The sequence below is a fragment of the Hyperolius riggenbachi genome, chromosome 9 (assembly GCF_040937935.1).
Source record: "Hyperolius riggenbachi isolate aHypRig1 chromosome 9, aHypRig1.pri, whole genome shotgun sequence".
NCBI classification, from domain to species: domain Eukaryota; kingdom Metazoa; phylum Chordata; class Amphibia; order Anura; family Hyperoliidae; genus Hyperolius; species Hyperolius riggenbachi.
In genome coordinates this window covers 20,536,739-20,545,307 of record NC_090654.1, presented here as the reverse complement: position 1 = coordinate 20,545,307, position 8,569 = coordinate 20,536,739, and positions in this window count along the sequence as shown.

The following is an 8,569-nucleotide window of genomic DNA, read 5'->3' as shown; positions in this document are numbered from 1 at the left end:
CACGATGCACCATCTGGACGTCATTTTAAGAAGTGATAACAAAAATATCTCCTAAAATAAAGTAAGCAATTTTACAATATAGAAAATGGTGGAGTGTATAAGGAATCTGGAGATGATTGGGTGCTAAGCAATGGTAAGGGTAAGTGGTTATAGTTATGGTTAGGCTTGGAGGAAGGTAGAAGTTAGTAAGTGACCCTGTGTAAAATCCTATTAGGCCGTATGATGGAGTATTTTGGACTCTCACCTCACAGCATTTTAAAGCAGATCCGAGATGCAAAACTATAACAAGTAACTTTTCGGTATATCTTATCTAAAGTTTAGATATTTTACACAGCAGATCTGTGCACGGCAATCCAGTATATTAAAGGGAAGGTCCAAGCAAAATAATTTCTTTAAAGGGAATGTCCAAGCAAAATAAAAAATGAGTTTCACTTACCTGGGGCTTCTGCCAGCCCCATGCAGCCATCCTGTGCCCTCGTAGTCACTCACTGCTGCTCCAGTCCCCAACTGGCAGCTAGTTCTGCTTCTACCAGCCCCATGCAGCCATCCTGTGCCTCGTAGTCACTCACTGCTGCTCCAGTCCCCCGCTGGCAGCTTGCCGACCTCGGAGGTCAGCGGGTCGCATTGCGTACATTTTTACGCATTCCCGCTAGTGCAGGAATGATTAAAGCGCGCGTGCGCCGTACTGCCACGCCGGCCGCGTCATACGCGGAAGGAACAGCCCGACACTCATCAGATTGTCGCCCAGGCTGTGGCCGGTCAGCCATTCCGGAGCGGGGACTAGGAGAGGAGCCAGGACGCCGTCGTGGGACCTCCCGACCAGCACTGGGCTGGAAAAAGCCCCGGGTGAGTACAACTTTCTTTTTTTACTTGAGCTCGGAGTCCCTTTAATCGTTATAATTGTATATTATTGTGAATAACCTTCATTTATCATTTCTTCTTATAATAAAATATGAAAATATTGTTTATAACGATAATATAAATATAACTACGCCCTTTTTGTCCACTAGCTGCCGGCTCCCTTTTTTCCTGTTTCCTACACTTACCTAGTGGTTCTAGGTCATTTAGAAGGTAATTTTTTTAACGTCCACTAGATGTCACCATTGCTTTAAAATAACTGTAGGAATAAACATTTTTAGTACTGAGGGCTGGTGCACACCAGAGCGGTTCTTAAGCGTTTTAAAACGCTTGCAGGGGGAAAACCACTTGGCTAATGAAAGTGATGGTGCACACCAGCGTGGCTCGTTTTTTCCACAAACGCAATCTCGGGGCTGCAGCATTTTTTAGATTTCTGAGGCGTTTCTGCCTCAATGTTAAAGTATAGGAAAGTGGAAAACCGCTCTGAAAAACGCTAGATCAGAGCGGTTTACCAGGCATTTTTGTTAGAGAAGCTGTTTAGTAACAGCTTTACTGTAACAATATCTGATATCTGATACACAAAAACGCTCCAAAAAACACTAGGCATGTTTAGATAAGCTCTCTAAACATGCCTAGAATCGCTCTGAAATCTGCTTCAGAAACCGCTAGCGTTTTGTGGATCTGCTAGAGGTTTTGGTATGCACTGGGCAAGCCGTCCCGATTTAAATTTCACTAGTTATTTTATATATCTTTCTCAATGTCCTTCGAAATTATTGTATTATTATTTACTAAATTTGTATTATATTATTTGTATTATATTATTATTATTATATTTTTATTTATATTTACTATTCAGCCTTTCAGAAATTATATGATAAACATCCACTGACCTGCTTCACTTGCCATATATCATAGCAGAAATGTTTAAGCTTCTGGAAATCAATCAGATTTGAATAATACACAGAAGAGTTGTTATACATTTAAACGAGTTTGAATTGGAGAAAACTAATACGGTAGATGAGAGTCTGAATGAGGGCGTGGATGCTGTGAACTTGTAACTATTTTGTTCCTTATCATTTTATTTTATTAGCTGATCTGTGACCCATTGTCTTGTTATTATGTATTTTAATTATGGGTATCAGTTAATATGCCTAATCTCACTTAAAGAGAAAGAACTGAACTTCATCCCAATCAGTAGCTGATACCCCCTTTTACATGAGAAATCTTTTCCTTTTCTCAAACGGATCCTCAGGGGGCGCAGTATGGCTGATATTGTGGTGAACCCCTTCCACAGGAAACTGTGAGGACCATGGTCCTGGCAGTTTCCTGTCTGTGAACCTCGTTGCATTGTGGGAAATAGCGGTTTACAGCTGTTTCCTACTGCCAAAAAAGCAAGCAGCAGCTACTTCCAATGACATCACCTGCCAGGAGTAAACATTTCACCATGTGATAAATGTCAGAATGTAAATCAGGGAGAGGGAAAATGTTACAGTGGGCAAACACTGACTAAATCATTTATACATAAATATTGTAAAAATTGAGCACTGTTTTATTACATTATTTTCACTGGAGTTCCTCTTTAATGTGAGTTTCTAGTAAGTAAAAAATATGCAAATTAAGTAAAAAATATGCAAATCTGCACAAAAAGTTGGGACTGTAAAACTATAAGTCAGATGTAAAGACAACTCATGTACCACCGGTTACGTTTGTTTGACTAAATTAATTCAATCAGTGAAATCATTAAATAAATCATCAATGTATACATTGATGATTTATTTAATGATTTCACGTAACCGGTGGTACATGAGTTGTCTTTACATAAGACTTATAGTTATACAGTCCCAACTTTTTGTGCAGATTTGCATATTTTTTACTTTGATTTACATCTCACTGTTTATGACTTGTTCATAATCAATCACATTTTGTCATATGGTTTGTAGAATTGTAATGTTAATTTGTAATTGATCCTGAAGAAGTGTGAGGCGGATCCTCTGGAAACGCATTGATTTGCAATTAACCTTTGAAGATGCACCTTTAGTCAGGGCAACTTTGAGTCTAACTAATTGGATTGGACAATGGCGAAAACAAACGAATGAAATAAACGACTGTATATATCTTCCTTCTCCTAAATATGGATTTTTAAGCTATTCCACGGTTTTATTTTAGTACTTTAAATCTACTTTTTAAGTTTTAACTTAACTTTTTTTTTTTTTGCTCGATGACACATTCATTGAAGTATGCCAAAGCTAAAATCTATGAACTATTGACCCTTTTTATCTATTTTCCTGCTGCCCGAAGCCATTTTCTGCTAGGAAAGTGTTTTATAGTTGGAATTTCTTATCAGTGAGGGTCACACTGTAGTCAGGACTGAGTCAGTCACTTACATACCTGATATTTAACTCCTTCAGGCAGAAATAGAAAAAAAAGGAACACAGCATAGTTATTTGTGTGCTTGGCACTGTACATACCCATGTCTATCTCATCATGTCACATGTCACCTCGGGTATCCTTTAACCACTTGCCGACCGCCCACTAGTGATGGGCGGCGACAAAGTGGCACCCCCAGGACCGCCTAACGCCGTTTGGCGGTGGCACCTGGGGGACTAATTAGCCGGGGATGGCACGCAGTGATGTGCATGCATCTGTGGGCACTAGGCTCCGCCCACCCACGACATCAACCCGCCGACTATTTAGAAGCGCCGGCGGGTTGTCAACCCTGCGATCACTGCATGCAAAGTGCATAATACACTTTGTAATGTATACAAAATGTATTATACAGGCTGCCTCCTGCCCTGGTGGTCCCAGCAGTGATCGAGGGACCACCAGGGCAGGAGGCAGGCAGCCCCCCTAGTAAGCACAACAGCACATTGATCCTGCCCCCCCCCCCTGATCGCCCACAGCACCCCTCAGACCCCCTTATCACCCCTCAGACCACTGTTTGCACCCAATCACCCCCCTTATCACCCATCAATCAACCCCTGTCACTATCTGTCAACGCTATCCTGTAGATTAGGTACTAAACTGCCACCTGGGGCCTCCTGATCACCCCCCACACCCTCAGATCCTCCCCAGACCCCCCTCCTGTCTGTGTACTGTATACATCTATTCTCCCCTGTAATCACCCACTGATCATCTGTCAATCACCCATCAATCACCCCCTGTCACCAGCTGTCACTGCCACCCATCAGATCAGACCCTAACCTGCCCCTTGCGGGCACCTGATCACCCACCCACACCCTCAGATCGTCCGCAGTGCATTATTTACATCTGTTCTCCCCTCTAATCACCCACTGATCACCCATCAATCACCCCCTGTCACCACTACCCATCAGATCAGATCCTAATCTCCCCTTTGAGGGTACCAATTACCCCCCCCCCCCCCCCCGATCACCTCCCCTGTGCATTGCTTGCATCTATTCCCCCCTCTATTCACACCCTGAGACACCAATCAATCACTTCCTGTCACCACCTGTCACCCCCTAGCACACCTACCCATCAGTTTAGGCCCCAATTTGCCCCGTGTGTGCTCCTGATCACTCGGCCAAACCTTCAGATCCCCCTCAAACCCCCCTCCGATCACCTTCCCAGTGCATTGATTGCATCTATTCTCCCCTCTAATCACCCCCTGAGACACCCATCAATCACCTCCTGTCACCACCTGTCACCCCCTAGCACTCCTATCTATCAGATCAGGCTCTAATCTGCCCCCTGCGGGTTTTTGATCACCCAGCCAAACCCTCACCTGCCCCACCGCAGTGACAGATTTTTTTTTTCCTGATCACTGCTGGTCTCTACGACTTAATTGTGGCTGAGACCAACCATTATGCCACATAATACCGTCTTTCCCCGAATTTAAGACCTACTCTGAAAATAAGACCTAGCTTATATTTCGAGTATGCTCGAAATATAAGCCATCCTCCTTATATAAGGCCTAGTGCCAGGGACATAGCCGGCGCTGGGGACCTGCTCCCTGACCCACCCGCTCGCCCGTTTGCCCGCTCGTTTGCCCGCTCGCTTGCCCGCTCGCTTGCCCGCTTTACCTCCTAAGTTCTATGCTCCCAGTCCCCTCCATTAAGGAAGTCCGGATCCCCTGCTGCTTAACCTCCGCATAATTTACACCGCAGATCAGCGGTGACGTCAGCTATGTAGTCCAGGAACAGCTCCGCCCAGTACAGGAAGTAAACAGAGATAACTTCCTGTTCAGGGCAGCGCTTACCAGACTACATCAGCTGCCTTTACCGCTAATCTGCAGTGTGAATTATGCGGAGCAAAAGCAGCAGGGGATCCGGACTTCCTTAATGGAGGGGACTGGGAGCATAGAATTTAGGAGGTAAAGCGGGCAAGCGAGCGGGCAAACGGGCGGGCGGGGGGGTCAGGGAGCAGGTCCCCAGCGCCGGCTATGTCCCTGGCACTAATCCTTATATAAGGAGGATACCGGTATATACGGTACAATTGCTATACAATAGGGATTTAGCTATAGCCAGGAGGAATCTGGCTATATACTAATGGGAGATCTGGCTACCCCCTGGAATGTAAGACCTCCCCGAAAATAAGCCCTAGCACATCTTCTGAAGGACAAAATAATATAAGACAGGGTCTTATTTTCGGGGAAACACGGTACGCAACCGCCAATCCAAGAAGCTACGATGCCCATCCTTTTCGGTGGAAGCCACTCCAAGTTTCCGAACGTAACATTTTTTGGGGCATTCTTCTTAACATGGGTCTAGTCAAAAAGAATGTACTACGGTCTTATTGGTCTATGCACGCAATACATCACATGCCCATGTTCTCTGCTGCCATGTCCTGGTCACGATTTGAGAACATCCTGCGCTTCCTGCACTTCAGTGCCAATACAACCTGTCATCTAAGAGGCCACCCTGCTTATGACCGGTTCCACAAAATTCGGCCCCTCATAGACCACCTGTCATCAAAATTTGCAGATGCTTATACCCTTGAACAGTCACTTTGAGGCATTTGGTTTCCAGACTACTGCTCACGGTTTTGGGCCCCTAAAATGCCAGAGCAGTATAGAAACACCACAAGTGACCCCATTTTAGAAAGAAGACACCCCAAGGTATTCCGTTAGGTGTATGATGAGTTCATAGAAGATTTTATTTTTTGTCACAAGTTAGTGGAAAATGACACTTTGTGAAAAAAAAACAATAAAAATCAATTTCCGCTAACTTGTGACAAAAAATAAAATCTTCTATGAACTCACCATACTCCTAACAGAATACCTTGGGATGTTGTCTTTCTAAAATGGGGTCACTTGTGGGGTTCCTATACTGCCCTGGCATTTCAGGGGCCTTAAACCGTGAGGAGCAGGGATGCTCGGGTAGTGCTTTTGTATTACCCGCCCGGATCCAGATCCGGGTACCCAGATACCCGGATCCGGATATCCGGATCCGACCTTGCGGATATCCGGATCCGATCCGGATATCCGACCAAATTACCCGCGGGTACCCGACCTATTTGGGTTTCCGGATAGAAAACCCGGAAGTGCCCTTTAAATAGCTTTAAAATGGTTTTTAGGGTAAATGATGCATGTAGCATCATGTTTTTTTAAAGGGAAATACTCATTAATTATTTAGTGGACATAAAATGAAAAAAAACCTGTCAATTAACATCAGGACTAGGTTCCAGACAGTGGTCGTGCAGCCCACATTGTGTCCAAAGTCCAATCACAGTTTTCAGCTCTGACATCACCAAAAAATTAAAGCTATTGTAGTGGGCTAGTGGCGTGATAGTTGGTGGCAGGCTATTGTATTTGTAGTGGCGTAATAGCTGGTGGCAGCAGACGATGCAGTTTAGTGTGGACCCTGGCAGGGGCGTAGCAATAGGGGGTGCAGAGGTAGCGACCGCATCGGGGCCCTTGGGCCAGAGGGGCCCCGAAGGTCCCTCCCTCAACTGCAGTATTCGCTCTCTATTGGTCCTGTGCTCATAATAATCACTTCTATAGATACTTTGAATAGTAGTGATCATTAACACACTGTTCCCCATCCCCTTCTTGCACCTCTGACACTGTAGTTGCCATTGGCAGGTTTTGGTGCGCCGTATCAATTGTCATGTAAAGAGTGCTTGGGGGGCCCCATGTAAAAGTTGCATCGGGGCCCACAGCTCCTTAGCTACGCCACTGGACCCTGGTGTTGGTGGGTAGCACAGACAGGAGCAGCAGGATGAGTAGGTCGATGCAGCTGTTGGAGTGGCGTAGTAGCTGGTGGCAGCAGAAGAAATAGTTGTGTGGACCCTGGTGTTGGTGGGTGCCACAGACAGGAGCAGCAGGAGCAGCAGGATGAGTAGGTCGATGCAGCTGTTGGAGTGGCGTAGTAGCTGGTGGCAGCAGAAGAAATAGTTGTGTGGACCCTGGTGTTGGTGGGTACCACAGACAGGAGCAGCAGGAGCAGCAGGATGAGTAGGTCGATGCAGCTGTTGGAGTGGCGTAGTAGCTGGTGGCAGCAGAAGAAATAGTTGTGTGGACCCTGGTGTTGGTGGGTACCACAGACAGGAGCAGCAGGATAAGTAGGTCGATGCAGCTGTTGGAGTGGCGTAGTAGCTGGTGGCAGCAGAAGAAATAGTTGTGTGGACCCTGGTGTTGGAGGGTACCACAGACAGGAGCAGCAGGATGAGTAGGTCAATGCGTGTGATGAAGAGTCTTCAGGTCGCACTCCATGAAAAAATAATTAGGGTGTAATGTAAACTGCACACTAAAAACACACACCCCCAGGAGGCAGAATATGCTCCACAGAAAACTAAATAATTAAAAACCGGTTAAAATTGAAAGAAAAAGGCTTACCTCTGGAGAAATAATTATAAATACTCTTCTAAATATAGAATTACACAAGACACATTCCATGGTCCTGAGACTGGTTGACTTTTTCTTTAAACAGGAGAGAGCAAACATTTTTGTTGCAGCCTGGATGGGACATATTTGGTCTGTAATTGGGGACTTAACCAGTTCAGTCTATCTGGACGAGTATTGTTGGCCAGATAGGTGCTGCTCAAGTCTATCTGGACACGTATCCGTGCAGTGCGCATGCGTGGGGCCACGGCCCTGTGCACCTCCACGGTTTTCCATGTCAGCACTTGAGGAAGGGAAGCACAGCTTCCCTGTACCAATCGCAGTGTAATGAATGGACATGACCCCATTCAGGGACAATGTCCATTCATAATAAATGCAAGCAATAAAATGTACACAAGCGCTCGCAATACAATGTGAAAACACAGGCTGAAAACACCAGTCCAATGGTGGAGCGGTCCCTAGCTATTTGTGTTTAGCTGAGATAACTAATTAATGGTATAAGGTTAGCGCTCAAAATACAGTCTGTGCAATAAAATTCTTCACAACACTCCAATCGAGGACAGCAAACGTTAGCAGGGCACTCATTGCCCGCCCCCCAACATAGAGAGACTCACCGGAAGTTGCGGCCAAGAAGGGCCCGACTGCGCTTTAGGGGTATTGGCCATCCCTCAGCCTCCAAGGCAATCTCCACACTCCAGCAGACTCTGATCTCCGTGTTTGCAGGTATAGACTTTTACTGTGACCTCAAAAGTAAAAACAGACGCTTCACATAGCGTAAGTGTGTTTGAAGGAAAGATTTCCGCTTTTAATAAAAAATAGTGCTAAAAACAAGTAAATACAGGATAATTGGCGCACGGCTACGTCAAGCGGGGGAAGCAGGCAGCATTTAGTTTGTGTATCCAGCTACCGTAT